The 16,390-nt window shown below is 42.2% G+C and overlaps 1 pseudogene; it reads left to right on the top strand.

Moving 5' to 3' along the window:
• Positions 1-12,200: 12,200 nt before the first annotated feature.
• LOC147419662 (small ribosomal subunit protein eS4 pseudogene) lies at positions 12,201-12,894 on the top strand (annotated as a pseudogene).
• The last annotated feature ends 3,496 nt before the right edge of the window (positions 12,895-16,390 follow it).

Below are 16,390 nucleotides of genomic sequence, written 5' to 3'. Positions count from 1 at the left end.
TGTAATTTGTGGAAATTCCTAAAATACCCCCTCAAATTTCAAAAATTCCCATACTGCTTGGCCGAAAATGCCCTTCAATTTTGCTAAAAATTCCCAAAATACACTAAGTAACCTCGCAAACATCTCTAAAAACAATTTCTTTCCAACTCTTCGTAGGAGACTCGTTCTCCTCAATAGAAGATGATAGAACTAGGATTTTAGATGGTATTGAGGGCTCCTCAGAGTAAAAGACTAAGTCGTTCATCATTTTTAAACAAACATGCCACTATTTGTGAGCTCATTGGTGAATAATTTTGTCTAAGACGCTAAAAGCTGGATCTCCATTCTCATAAACATTAGACTACAAAATTTGGGGCAAATCCATCTCAAAATGATGCATGTTGCTAAATTGGCTTTATCTAACAGAAAAATAATCCTAAATGAATTATTGGATTTATAAGCGAGAGGGTTTTCTCGCTTGGAACACTATCTCAAAATGATGCATGTTGCTAAATTGGCTTTATCTGACAGAAAAATAATCCTAAATGAATTATTGGATTTATAAGCGAGAGGGTTTTCTCGCTTGGAACACTAGGAAAAATAATTCTAAATGAATTATTGGAATTTTAAGTGAGAGGGTTTTTATCACTGGAGACATCCGAGTACAAATATTTCTAGTGCGTCATTCAAAGTGATGACGGGAGCGCTCTGAAAGGGAATATCTGTAAGTAATGGGTACTTCTAATGCGTCACATCAGATGGGTGACAGGGAACATCGGGAAGAAGCTGTATCTGACCATCCGAGAATGGACATCTCTGATATGCGTCCTAGGATGGGTGACATAGAGCATTGTGAAGGAGATTGTACCGTAAGTTCGGTATAGGAAAGGACTAGGTGATGGGTATTCCTGATGAGTCACAAGGTGGGTGACAGGTGCATAGAAAAGGGGATATCCATAGTCGCGAGGAAAAATTTTGAATTGTGTTAGAATGGGGCACAAGGAAAAGCAAGCACTTGAATAAATATGGGTTCAAAGGAAACTTTGAGGAAAAACGGATGCTTTCTGAGAAAGGGGTTGCTTTTTGAAAAAGCAAATGCTTTCCTGTGAGGAAGTCTATGTCTGCATTGCAACTATGCATGTGATTGCATCCAGGGACGCCTGAGAAGTGTTGTGAAAGCATTGTTTTTAACTTATAAGGTTTTATTGAGTTTTGGGCAGATTCAGACTATTTTTAAAATACACCGACCGCCCACTTAATAAGTGTGAAGCAACCTAGAAAATAAAGCAGCAAAAACCAACCATCGATTTCTCTCTCCCTATTTCTGGCAGAAGAGCCAAAAACAAAGGCCGCGATCTCTACGCGAGAAGCCAACGCTTAGCTATTCCTGTCATGGCCAGGGAGCTATAAAAGCATCACACGTCTTCTCTCCAAGAGGAGTTGCGAGCGCCAGCAAGAGGAGACTCTGCCACCAGAAGACGCAAGAGATTGTGAGACTACGAAGTACGAAGGTCGCTTTTCCCACGCAAAGAGCGAGAGGTATCAATTGTGGATTCGCCATACGAATTGTTGTGTCGTGTTTGCAAGTGTACTTCCTCTTCACGAGGGAGTAGGAGCAGAGGAAGGCATGAGCCTCTGCAGGAGAAAAGCGCTCTGAGGAACTAGAGCTAGATCAGCCCAAGGGTTTCGTACCTGAGTTTGGGAAGTAGATCCATGGATCCGAGAGTGGTAGACTCTCGAGATGTGATCCGAAAGTTGAAATTCCCAAGGGAAGGACTTCTTATACAAGAAAGCAGAGTTATTCTGCAGGAAGAGGACTCTTGAAACCGAGTCGGAATAGAGCTGCAGGGAGGCTATACCCTAAGTCTGGAAGGTGAGATCCAAAGGCGAGAACCTTGGTTCTCGAGGATTTACAATAAGGAATGGAAGTTCCTTGGAATAGGGTTTTGCCCTAGGAACAGGAAGCCGAGGCTTCTGAGAATCATCAAGTCTTATTCAAGAACGAACGTGGCTTGTATAGACTTCTCCTCAATAATAAAGATACTATTATGGGGGGGATAAGCCCATCTTCTGGTCCACAGTATGTATGTATATGTATACACCCTTTGGCTTCAATAGTAAGTAATAAATCCTATTTATCCGAACATATTTTATATAGTTATGTGCTTCCGTTTGTGATAGTGGTGTCAGAGCATGGTCTGCTCTCTTTCTCTATAAAGGAGAACGACGACTCTGGCAAGATACGAGAAGAAGCCATGACAAGCCAGAAAGAAATTAGCAGGCGGAACCCTAAGTCCTGCAGGAAAAGCTCGCAGAGCTGGGAAAAAATTTCTCTCTACAAGAAGTCGATAAGACTTGGGATTCTCTGAGAAGGGAAAAAGAGGATGATGCTTAAGAACCCAAAGGATCCAAGGAGCGGAGATCCTTCAGAATCCAAAAAATATCCATGAACATCAATCCATAACCATAGCCAAGAAATCCTGTCATTTTGGGAAGGATATGAAGAAGGTCTCTAGACCTAGGAACACTCCAATCAAGTTTGATACTTTTGACGAAAGGGAAGATGCCCCGAAAGCTACCGCTTTAATTCGACAGTTTAAAGTTGCCTTCGCAAATGGAAATTTCTCAGAAGCGTCGAAGGTGAGGCATGTGACCAAATACCTCAAGGGGAATTGCAAGTACTTGGTCGTATACCAAAGCTCTGCAAGGAACTTACAACAAGGCTTGGATTCAATTCAAGGCTGAATTTTTCGACAATTTTTTTTCCTCTATGCTTTGAGGAAGGCATCCAAGAAGATTTGGATCGGTGTGCCCAATAGGAACACGAGCAACTAAAAGCAAGTAGTGGTTCACTCTTGCCAAGGTAGCTCCACTCTTGACCCTCTCTGAGGAAGGAAAGATGAAGAAATTCAACGAAGGACTTTTGCTCGAATTTTGTAGACGCATCCGCAAGATACCTTGCAGCGGATAGTGAAGTTAGTAGTAAAAACTCAAAGCGTACACCTTATTGTACATAGAATCTCATCCCGGCAGTGGATGGGAACCATTGAACTCAGAAACAATGATTTTTTGTTACCTCTCCTCGAAGGATACGTTGATATCCGAAGAAAGTTTGGTGTAAGGGAATTTAATCTAACTCTTGAGTTTTTTAATAGAAGACCCTCAAACTTTAAGTGAGAGAGAAGGTCTTTGATCAAAGTTAAATCTTTGAGGTCATAAACTGCATATTGCTTTTATGCACGAGATATGCATGTGTGTAACCAGGACAATCACTCTCGAGGATTTATGAGAGTAGGATCAAGTTGGAACATTGTTCTATGAGATGAACTGGTTTGCTAACCATCCCCAAGGTAATCCAGAAGGTCAATAATTGATCTGGTATCCGATAGTTCTCCAACAAATTACCAGCTATTGCGGGTAGGACGGCAGAAAGGAAGGAACCATTCCGAGATTTCAAGCAGAGTAAAAGTTTTCGCTAAGCTTGAAGCCTAAACCAATTTAATGGAAGCTATGGTAGTGCTTTTTGCACAAGTGAATGAACACTCTCTTTACGAGGGAAGAAACAAGCGACGGCTACGGCTTGTGCTTGAGGAATCCAAGGATTGAAATCCTAGTTTATTTGATGAGCGGGTTTGGCTCTAAGATCAAGCCAAGGGATTGTCATGTTGAGCGTCTTCGCTCTAAGGATCTTACGAAGGGAAGGTAATTTCTCAGGTTCACCGAAACTCTAACACAACTTAAGAATTATGTACACCTTTGGATACATGGATAACACATGAAGATGCAAACCTATGCCAAGGTGGGTCATCTACCAGTTGAATTTTTTTATTTTGAACGGAATGAGATGAACCAACTTCCTTTTCAGGAACTGGATGGGAGTTTGGTAGTGAGCGTCTTTTTGCGCATAAGGATATTCTGACACAAGAATCTCTATTTGAGACATGTTCGGTACAGAAAATTTGAGTTTCTCTACGGAGAAGAGGTTTTTTGATGGTCGTTGATCATTGAGTACGCTATGTGCTTTTACCATTACAATAGCAACTTTTGGTTGCGATATATGTTTCTCCATGAGCAGGTCAAGTAGCATTTACAAGCTGCTAGAATAAATTTGAACTATTATGTTTGTAAGAGTATAATTCGCCAACCATTTTAAAATGGTAAGAATTACCTTAACCACATATGGGAGAACATCCTTGAGATCTAAAGCGGGTTTGCCCTTAAGTTGGCCGAATTGGAACTTATGTTCACAAAATGGTATGGCTAGAATTTTTATCTACCTAAGATTTTGCGAGCAGTCCTAGATGCTTGCTAAGTGAAAAATTCTTGATGATTTCCACAAGAAATAGATGCAAGTAGGGGTAATGAAAACACTGCAGGTGATAATAACCTAGTGGAGGAAAACGCGGAAAGACGTGCAGCAATGCACAAGGGATCTTCGGATCAGAACAATTGGCTTGCCCAAAGCAAAGGCCCAAAACAAGAACCTTCTTTAATGTGATTGCAGACTCTGTTTGTGAAAGAAAGATATCGAGATTACTCCTCTATGATTTGGGCACTCCCAATGTGGGAGGACACAAGAGGTTTAATACCCTCTCGACTAACAGCACAGGATTATGCGCAAGGACAAATACCTAGATTATTTTTTAGGAGGATTATTCTTTTGGAGGTTGAGAAGGTGAAAGTGAGTTAACAGATTCTTGGGTGAGGAAAATTCCAATCTATTAGAAAGACGCAAATGAAGAGTTCTTACATGGCTCGTAAGTTTGATGATTGGTGAAGGATATCCTCGAGGTACTAGAGGAACGATATGAAACGGTAAGGTAGGTATTGAATTATTGAATTATTGAATTTTTGTTTAGTTTAATTTTTAAGTTCTCTTTTGAGAAAGGACTAGCTCAACTCACCATTGAGCAAGATTTGGAATCTTTTCGATTTCTCTCTGTCAGTTCAGTTGGACCTCTACAACTGAGGACAACTGTTTATAAGTGAGAGGGATGTTGCTAAATTAGCTTTATCTAACAAAAAAATAATTCTAAATGAATTATTGGATTTATAAGTGAGAGGATTTTGTCGCTTGGAGCACCATGAAAACTAATTCGAAATGAATTATTGGAATTTTAAGTGAGAGGGTTTTTATCACTAGAGACATCTGAGTACATATATTTCTAGTGCGTCATTCAGAGTGATGATGGGAGCACTATGAAAGGGAATATTTGTAAGGCCACCAGGAACGAGTACTTCTGATGTGTCACATCGGATGGGTGATAGGGAGCATCGAGAAGAAGTATCTGACCATCCGAATACTGACATATCTGATGCGTCATAGGATGGGTGACATAGAGAATCGCGAAGGAGATTGTATCGTAAGTTTGGTAGGAAAGGACTAGATGATCGGTATTCTTGATGCGTCACAAGGTGGGTGACGGGTGCATGGGAAAGGGGATATCCATGTCGAGAGGAAATTATGAAGTGTGTTAGAATTGTGCACAAGGAAAAGAAAGCACTTGAATGAAGATGGGTTTAGAGGAAACTTTGAGGAAAAATGTATGCTTTCTGAGAAAGCGGGTTTCTTTTTGAAAAAGCAGATGCTTTCTTGTGAAGAAGTCTATGTATGCATTGCAACTGTGCATGTGATTGAATCTAGGGATGCTTGGGAAGTGTTGTGAAAGCATTGTTTTTAACTTATAAGGTTTTATTGAGTTTTGGGAAGATTCAGACTCTTTGTAAAATATGTCGACCGCCCACTTAATAAGTGGGCAACCACCTGGAAAATAAAGCAGCAAAAACCAACCAACAATTTCTCTCTCCCTCTTTCTAGAAGAAGAGCCAAAAAAAAAAAGGTCGCAATATCTACATGGGCAGCCAGCGCTAAGCTATTCCTATCGTGGCCAGGGAGCTATAAAAGCATCACACGTCCTCTCTTTGAGAGGAGTTGCCAGCGTTAGCAAGAGGAGACTCTGCCGCCAGAAAACCCAAGAGATTGCGAGACTACGATGCACGGAGGTCTCTTTTCCTACGCAAAGAGCAAGAGGTATCAATTGTGGATTCTCCATACGAATTGTTGTCCTGTGTTTGTGTGTGTTTGCAGGTGTACTTCCTCTTCATGAGGGAGTAGGAGCAGAGAAAGGCATGAGCCTCTACAGGAGAAAAGCGCTCTGAGGAACTAGAGCCAGATCAGCCCAAGGGTTTCGTACCCGAGTTTGAAAAGTAGATCCACGGATCCGAGAGTGGTAGACTCTCGAGATGTGATTTGAAAGTTGAAATTACCAAGGGAAGGACTTTGTGTCTAGGAAAGCAGAGTTGTTTTGCAAGAAGAGGACTCTGGAAACCGAGTCGGAAGAGAGTTGCAGGGATGCTATACCCTGAGTCTGGAAGGTGAGATCTAGAGGCAAGAACCGTGGTTCTCGAGGATTTGGAATAAGGAACGGAAGTTCCTTGGAATAGGGTTTCGCCCTAGGAATAGGAAGCCGAGGCTTGCAAGAACCATCAAGTCTTATTCTAGAACGAACGTGGTAATACGTTTGGTTCAAGTGCTTGTATAGACTTCTCCTCAGTAATAAAGATACTATTACAAGGGGGACCATCCCATCTTCTGGTCCCCAGTATTGTGTTGATCTTCTCATTCTCTCTCTCTCTCTCTCTCTCTCTCTCTCTCTCTCTCTCTCTCTCTCTCTCTCTCTCTCTCTCTCTCTCTCTCTCTCTCTCTCTATTTCTATCTATATGCCCTCTACCTTAAGGGTATATATGGAATTTTTGAAATTTGAGGGGTATTTTGGAAATTTCCATAAATTATAGGGGCATTTTGTTAATTTTCCCATCTATCTATACGGGGGAAGGTATTCCGGGGCCTCCCCCAGGACACATGGTCCAATTTGCTTGCTTTGGCCAGTGTGGCGTACAAACCGCTCCCCCCTCCCCCCCCCCCACACACACACACACACACACACACACACAGTGGCGACCGAACCACACTAGTGCCTCTAAAGCCTCTTGAAATTTCTTCAAGTTGCTTACACATCACCTGCCCAAGGAGCAATTCCAAATTGCGAGCGAGATTTTTCGAGCGAGCTTTAAATCGAGCAGGAAAAAACAAGATACTTCATCAAAAAAGGCAAACCCGTCAAGGTTTACCTATTGCTTTGAAACACCACCACAAGTGTAAAAGAAGAATTTTTCTCATGTCTCCTTGATTATGGCCTTGAGGGAACATCCCCCTTGGGTGTAATAGTTGGAGCCATTTATGGGCATGTCACACAGATAATGGTACAACAAATGAAAGATATTGTATTTTTATTGACCTTGGCTATTGCTATTGCATGCTATGGACCTTGGTTATTGCGACATCGACATTAACAATTCGTGGACATAGTGGCCCCATGATTTAATGGATACCATTCTTCAATTACTACCTTCGTTCGTTGTGACCAAATGAGGGTGGTTATTTCAAATACAAAGTAAAAAATAGGGCACTCAAAGGAATGTTATGAACACGACTACAAATTCTCCATCCGCACCGAGGGGTACTGGGGTTCCCAAATAAATAGTACAGTATTAACTCTATTCCCACTAACCCCCTGGTCGCACCCAATGCCAAGTACTTGAAGATATTAAAGATCTACTGGTTGGCTGGGTTTGAGCGCAGACAGTCCAGGATGAGGAGGTGGCAAGTGGAGATGTACGTGCAGTTGAAGGCGAACGCAACAAATCTATTGGCTGCGCTGGTCAAATCCACACAAACTTCGCTTAACCCCTACCTTTTCAATACATTACAGTGGAAATACGAAAATCCCGGCACTTGCCTTGGCGATGGAGTGCGACCGAGTATTAGTAGAAATATGCCAACCCCAGTGTCCCCACACCTCCCAGGCGCGACTCGGCTCTAAGTGTTTCAAACTTTCTCGAGACTCTTCCTCTCTTTAGCCATGCATGTTTGTGCAGATAGAAAGAGATTGACGCTACCTTGGTTTGGGACCCTACCCTTTCCAAGAGACCATTTTAATTGGCATGTTTTTTTATAACAAACTTGTCAAACAATCTAGACTTATGTAAAAATCTAATGTATTTTCACCTTCCAATGAGGCTCGGTTCAAATGAACCCGATGGCAAAGCTCAATGGTTCTTGACTACCTCTACCGGCTGTCTGTTCACACAAGCCAGAAGCACAAAACAACAATGTAATTGCGGGAATGATACTCACCCGGTAGCCACACTTCAGTGGCAACATGTTGAGCACGCACAGATCATGGTTCGACTTGTGCCGCCCGCGCCGCCCGCGTTTTGCACTGAAAAGTGCCTTGTAACCGAGTTTTTCCAAGGAGGGAGGGAGGTGGTCGGCCAAGCAACAGTGGGTCTGGAGAAAATTTGTGATTCTTTTGCTCAATCCGTGCGTGCCATGCAAGATGCACACACTTGTGCCTCTCTCTACCGTCGGCTCGTATAAACCTAGCCCGAGATTACAATTTGAAAGTTTTGAATTAGATTCATCAAAGAAATTCAATATTGCAGCAAACTAGGATATGTGAGAAATGGCATACTCTCTCTCTCTCTCTCTCTCTCTCTCTCATTTTCACTAGCTTGGATGCATATTGAAACAATGATGACCAAGTTCAAATTCTAGATGTTGCAACCTTTTAATCTTATACGTTTAAATTTTGAACACTTAAAAAAAAAACTAGTCTTGCTTGGTGGGCCTTGCTATAAAACATCTGTAGAATATAATAGGACATATGCAAATTCACATTTAGCATCTAGCATTGAGCGGAACAAGAGAATGACTAATTTGGCAAGGGTGTCACTGCGTGAAAGGGATATATACTCGAAAAATTCTATGGAAGGAGACAAAGTTAAGTGCATCAATTGTTAGAGATTATAGGGGTAGCTACATTTGAGATTATATCCAAGCAAGGTTGTACTACTATGTCTACAGATGAACGTTTTTTCTAGTATACATGCTAGATGTAAATTCTTCCAAATGAAAAGTATTTCAAATATATTTTTTCATTGAATGGTATGGTAGCGCAACAAGTCGGCTCGCATTTTTGAAGGTGGATTGGAGTGTGTTTTGCCTTTCTTCTTCTATAGTTTTTTGTGTTTTTCCTTTCTTATTTTGTAGTTGTTCCTAATACAATGAACGAGGACAATGATACATGTAACTTCACCTTCTGTGTTCTGTGTTATGGCATCGACAATGCATGTTGCACCGTTTGCCACACCGATTGTCAAGTCAATATTTTCGGTGATCATGCAGTGCACACAAATTGCGATCAAATCTAGCTCATTGAACTTAGGGTCTAGGAGCCACTACTGAAGGACATTTATGTTACCCACGTTTGTCTTCATTTCAAGTTTTGTAATGTCGGTTTGATTGTACAATTTATTCAAGGCAAGGTTGTTATGGTGTTGAACGTCTGACATATGAGTATAGATTATCGTAGTAGATTGTTGATGTAGTCATGCACATGCGCTTCATCTATAATACATGCACCCAAGGTACAATTGATCTCATCTACGACTGGTTTTCTTTCATGAAAAAAATGGTGAGAAACTGAAGAGATTCAGGGTCCGTTGCATGTCTTATAGAGCATGACATCTTGTACAAAGTTGCATGTAGCCAGTGGACCGAACTTGTGATATGGCATGTGTTACAAAGCTCCTGTGCATGACTACAAACTAGGGGTAGTTGGGCAAGATCACTGAGCAAGAGAACACATTTTTTGTTGAAGGGATCTGCCAATTTATTGCTTGTTGCATTGATATTTTGTCTTACGATTAGGTCAAAAGTCGTTTGGGTTAATATGGATAGCCAACACCCTGATGGCATCGCCAACACCCTGATAGCATCAACAGAAAAATGTGTTGAACGAGCCTACGAAGGCAATGAGTTTTGGTGGTTCGACTCCAGATTAGGCCAATTGATCAGCGATTGAAATATGATTATCTTTTGTTTCAGTAGCACTAGAACATACCTCTACCATTGGTGGATCGCACGAAATATCTGATCTTTGAGAATGCTCATCACGTTGGCAAGCATCCGAAGTACCCTCCAGCTTGATGATCTACGAAATATAACCAGGGTTTGAAAGGTCTCCGGTACTCCTTTCCGGTTTTGCCCGGCTTACTGCTGCACAGGCAAACTGCTCGGAAAAGAATTGGTGTGAATCTTGAGAATTATGCATGGGAACCTTCTGCATCAGAATATATACTTGGAGCCGCAAAATTCTATCCATAACTATAACTAGTTGCGCATGCAGAAACGAGCTGAGTAAGGTAGTTGAAGCTGGACATATTGTTCAGCTAGCCACTTCGTCTTGTTGCACAAAAATCTGCTATGATTGAAGGATGGCCGAGGAGAGAAAGATGAAGCCACAAGAGGATAACTTACACTCCTCTCAGAACCTGCGTATGGTGCTGCAAAATCTACTAGATAGAGTAGGATCTTTTGGAACTGGATTTTGTGTGGATGCATGCACATTCACTCTCGTGCACAGAAAGACAAGCTCCATAGTTTGTTACTCGCCTGTAGCACAGGGTTGTTGAATCTGCTTCTGAGATTTTCGCACGGGGTATTTTTTAGAGCTTTTCATGGCAATGATGTTTAAAAAGAAAAATTATATCTAATGCCACGTGGTGGCTTCTGCGTTCAGAAAAGAGACTACTTCTCACATGTGACCTCCATGGCAAATATAGCGATGGCCGATCACAAACAACCAACATTGTGAGAGATAATTTTGCTCATAGCATCATCTATGTTGCGAGATTGGAGAGGCACGAGGGCGGATCTGCAGCAGCAGAAGGCAGTCCCCCTTCCCTCCCGCACGCAGCCCACTGCCTCCTCCACCTTCTCCTTCTCCTTCTTCTTCTTCTTCTTTTCGGTGTGCGATATCACAAAAACCTCCTAATTCTCTGTGCAATGACATGTCGCTTGAAAGACACAAAAAACAACAAATATTAGTGCTTTCGCAACTCTCTCTCTCTCTCTCTCTCTCTCTCTCTCACACACACACACACACACACACACACACACACACACACACACACACACACACACACACACACACACACATACACACACACACACACACACACACCAAGTAAAAAAAAAACTGTCTCTAGCCATCCGCGCCGGCGCGGACAGCTACATACAAATTTTTTTTTCACTATAAAGTGATGATGAAGCCCGCGCAGGCCAGCCTCATGGACAATCGCATCAATCGATGGCATGGCCATGCATTGGCATGGTGACGGCCAGGCGGAGTTGTGGCTTCTGCGTTCAAAAAAGAGCCTACTTATCACATGTGACCTCCATGGCAAATATAGCGATGGCCGATCACAACCAGCATCGTGAGAGATAATTTTGCTCATAGCATCGTCTATGTTGCTTGATTGAGCAGGCCATGAAACGGCTTCTCCTTAGTAGCCCTGCAGGCGCCCAATAAGCTCCAACCCTGGGCTCACCAAGTAAAAAGAAACTGTCTCTAGCCATCCGCGCCGGCACGGACAGCTACAGACAGTTTTTTTTTTCACTATAAAGTGATGATGAAGCCCGCGCATGCCAGCCTCATGGACAATCGCATCAATCGATGGCATGGCCATGCATTGGCATGGTGACGGCCACAGGCGGAGTTGTGGCGAGAGAGTTAGCAACAACCTTTTCTCTCAGCTTCTGAAACACCTTGAGGACGCGCTACTCTGCTCCTCTGGAGGACTTCATAGAGCTCTTCCTGTTTGCTATGTCCTTTCGGAGTCGGACAACCGTCCTTGCCAGCCTTGCCTTTCGGACAACCATCCTTCCAACCTAGTCCTGGTCTTCTTTCTTCAGAACCCTGGGAAGGCGCCAACCTTGCCATTCTCCCGAGTCCCTCATGATCCTTGCCCCCTTCTAGTCTCAGCTTGAAAACCCCATTAGGGGTGCATCCCCGCAAGTGGAGCTTCAATTTATATCACTCAGGCGCATCTTGACAGTATTCACTTGAGAGAGGGAGTCGAATCAACCGGATATTCCTACAGTGGTTGACTCTCAGTATTTGCCATTGCTTCTTGTTGTCCAAGCACAATAGTGCTACTACATGCACTCCTTGGCCAACTCTACCTCTTGGACATGATGCCAACTCTAGGTGAGCTATGGATATGTCGCCACTCTGTTGAGCATCACCTTTGAGCCATGCTAGCAATTGTCGGCTCACCACGTCCCATGCAACAAGCACATAAGACTAGGGAATGTCTGTTGATGGTTGTCTTTTTGAGGAATCGGCTGAAGTATGCCTTGACCTATCGTGAAGTGGTTGCCATTGTGATGCAGCGACTCATCTCTATGGATGGGAAAGTAAGGACGGACAAGTGTTACCATGTTGGGTTTATGGATGTTGTGTCCATTGCAAAAACCGGAGGGAACTTCCGATTGCTTTAGGATAGCAAGGGAAGATTCACTTTGCACTCCATCAGCCTTAAAGAGTCTAAGTACAAGCTATGCAAGGTCTGAGCTACTTGCTTCGGTGAGAAGGGGATTCCCTACATCACTACATTTGATAGGTGCACCATTGGCTATCTAGATCCCCTTATCAAGGCCAATGACACCATTAAAATTGCAATTGAGACTGGAAAGGTTGTAGAGTTCATCAAGTTTGACATTGGCAACATTGTTATGGTTACTGTGGTCGCAACAGAGGCAGGATTGGGATTATCAAGCATCGTGAAAAGCATAAGGGAAGTTTTGAAATTTTTCACGTACAAGATACTACCGATCAAGAGTTTGCCACCCAGCTTGGCAATGTGTTTACTATTGGTAAATGAATAAAGCCTTGGGTGACTGTACCAAGAGGCAAGGGTATTAAGCTGTCTATTGTTGAAGAAGCCAAGAAAAAAGCAGGAGCTCTAAAGGGAACTGTGGCTTGAGTTTCTTTTTTGAGCAGGCTTCTCTTTTTCAGATTGATGTTCCCTTTTGAGGTATAGTACTAGGGTCTCTTGACACAAAGAGTCTTTTGAATCAGGCTTGGCTTATGCTCATGTGAAACTTTTGAGCTCAAGCTAATTTTGAATGCTACGATTTCTTTTACTTTTGGGACATTTTAATATGAGTGTATCCAAGCTTGTTATTAGGATTAAGTTTGTGCTTTTGATATCTCAAATGAGGAATTTTGAAGAGGTGTATCTAAGTTTTATATTGTGCTGTTATGGTGAGCAAGAGTCTTGAGAGCTGCTTTTTACTCCGAGAGAGAGAGAGAGAGAGAGAGAGAGAGAGAGAGAGAGAGAGAGAGAGAGAGAGAGAGAGAGAGAGAGAGAGAGAGAGAGAGAACATCTATGTGGGAAAGCAGTTAGTATCATAGAGAACAAGAAGTTGATTTCAACATACAGAATCTAACTACAAATGACCATAAATGAACAGAAGTGCATGATGAGGCAGGTCGATGCAGGCGATGGTGATCAAATGCAGCTTTTGTTGTTGCCGAAGATGATGCGGGCGATGTTGATGTTGAGACCAGGGCAGGTGGTGAGCGATAGGTTGGGCAAGGTAAGCTTCACACATAGAGAGTCAGAGCCTAGCAGGCCGTCACTAGATTCATTAGGGACGTGCAATGTAGTGCCGGAGGAGGCGGCTATGTTGCGGCACCACTCAGTCCGGCCATCGCCACCATTAGCACCAGAAACACTGCGACCATGCGCTTTCCAGAAGCCATCCCTCTCTCTCTCTCTCTCTCTCTCTCTCTCTCTCTCTCTCTCTCTCTCTCTCTCTCTCCCCCATCCTGCTAGCTCGCTCATGTACTACTTTTTTAGCAAATTTGCATTGACGTCTCCCCCATCCTGCTAGCTCGCTCATGTACTACTTTTTTAGCAAATTTGCATTGACGCTTCCTTCTCTTTTTAGAGAGAGAGAGAGAGAGAGAGAGAGAGAGAGAGAGAGAGAGAGAGAGAGAGAGAGAGAGAGAGAGAGAGAGAGGAGAGTGAGGGTTTCTGTGTGTGTGTTGTTGCAGCCATCTCACTCGTCATCACTTTTCTCGCTCGTCGGCAAGCTCTGTAAAGTTGCCTTGCTATCACCTCTACCTCTCTCTTCTCGTCCATCCAGGTGCTTTTCGGTACAGGCCGTCCAATGCTCGGCTGTATCGTGCAACTTTGTTTCTATAGTATGAGGTATTGTACGTGCAACTGCCAGCTTCGATCGCTCAACCCTAGCCAATCCCAATCCGTATTCTTTACGAAAAGAATTGCTGAAACATATGAAGCCTAAGCGAGAAAAATCCAAGCCAAAGAAGAGTAGAAGCAGAGGCGATTATAGTTAAATAAATAGAGATTGAGCCAGAAGATAATATTTTCAAATATTGTGTTACTTTTTTAAAAAGTAAACTTTGATCTTTTGGAATTTAGGAGGTAGTCTATCCATTAAAAACTCTTTTTGTTGTAGTGCATCAATATATAACAAACAAAAAATATTTTGTTGATGATAAAATTTACTAATTGCGTACAAACACTTGCTCGGAAAAACTCGCTCGGTGTATGGTAAGACTCCTGCCCAAGCTTGGTCATGCGGGCGTGGAAGCTAGCTAGCAGAAGTGGTGTGCAAAATGGATAGCAGACCATAAAGTGGACATACTCCACTTTTTGAAATAAAAGGAAAAATGACCAAAATACCCCTCTAATTTGTGGAAATTTCCAAAATAGCCCCAATATTTTCTTATAAATTCCCCAAATGCCCTTCAAATTTTCCAAATTTTCCAAAATACCCCCTGTTGTGGGATTAAATTTCTCCAAAGATAAAAAATCTAGCTTTTTGTAAGAAGATTGATTGTGTATCAATACAAGATGTTAGAACTAGAGTGCTTCATTAGCCTGCATAACCGGAAGTGGATAACAAACTGGTGTAACAGTACAAGCGTTTAAGGCGATTGCAATTAGAGAGAGAGAGCTTCCCTTTGGTAGCTGCATGTGTATGGAGATGAATGGAGAGCAAGGGCACTATTGTAATTACTATTTTGTTCTCATCAAAGCATTAAACAAGAGTATACATTAGTAAAAAGAAAATAGAAGTGAAAGCTGAGACACACACACACACACACATAGAGCCTATTATTTGTTTTGCACAAATGTTGTTACTCTAAGTGAGTATAAGTCACTGAAACGATTTGATGTAAAGAGTATGCCCAAAAAAAGTGATGAATTAAGAACGGAACTAAGCAAGCAAGAGTTGGGAAGACTTTGAATGTAGCATGCAATGACTGCTTTACTATGAAATGGACAAAACTTTTGTGGAGAAGAGGAGGAGGACTAGTTAACAACACATATCAGTGTGAGTTTTTGATGTAGGAAGAAAGGGCTATATCGGTAAGATGTTGTTCAAAGTTGCTGTGTGGCTAACTGGTTGTCAAGAAAGTAGCGTGAAACGAATTGTTTAGCTGGCTGAAGGTGGTTGGGGACCACATTAGAGTAATTTAATTCTATAGTCTCGAGTAGGCTGAGCACGTCCGAAATTTGCACGAACAGCATACAATGGTGTTTTGTGGAGCAACTAGCCAGTACGGCGATGTTGATGGTGATTTGTCGACCGAGTGTATTCCAAGGGATGTAATGTGGATGCCATGGGGTAGGTGGTTGAACTGGCTGTGGAATGAACTCACTCCATTTATGCATGTAGTTTTTGAGCACCCGCTCTTGCAAATTTGGATAAAGATAGTATTGCAACTTATACATTGCAGTCTCAAATTCTGTCTGCTGCTCAATCAGATCAACTGGAATTGGCCTACCCATTCTGAACAGAGAAGAAAAAGCATTTAAATCGAAGCAGTTGATAAGTTGTAATGTCTGTCATAGTTTGAATGGAAACAAAAAGACATTGTTGTAGCCAATGATCAAAGTTATGTGAGAAAGAAAGTGAACAAAACAATGAAATAAAGACGACAGAAGTTCGCAGCTTTATTTTCTTGTGTTTTTTCAAAAAATAATATTTTTACAAGCTTGGTGGATGTCCAGAACAAACATTATAACCTAATGCAGTTATTGTTTTGTGTTGTTTAATATAGAAATGTTCTAAGTTTCTAGCTTTATGTACATTGGTTCTAGTTGCTAAAGTGGTAATTTCAAAATTGTCCTCGAAAGGACTATGTGCATGCATGTCCGCTCGCATTCTCTTGGAAGGATTGCGTTTGTGCTGGCCAACGTGTTTATGGATGTTGTTTGTGACTCCGATATATCTCCTATCTTTTTTCGTGCATCGTATACTGTAGACTATGTATTCTTCCCGCGACGTTGCTTTTTCTGGGGCGGAAGACCGATGCTTGTCTCTGGTTGTTGATGAGTGTCTAGATCTGCAGACCATGCAAATTGGTTAGATCAACAAAAAAATGATGATGCTACGGAGAAAAGAATGGAAGCTAGCACTACAAGAGGCTATTCATATTAGTGACGCTCACACAGCGACGCTAAA

Source organism: Adiantum capillus-veneris, chromosome 29 (assembly GCF_014529385.1).
Source record: "Adiantum capillus-veneris isolate H3 chromosome 29, ASM1452938v2, whole genome shotgun sequence".
Classification (NCBI taxonomy): Eukaryota; Viridiplantae; Streptophyta; class Polypodiopsida; order Polypodiales; family Pteridaceae; genus Adiantum; species Adiantum capillus-veneris.
Note: the sequence above shows the minus strand (reverse complement) of the source record. Positions and strands in the feature narration are given on the sequence as shown.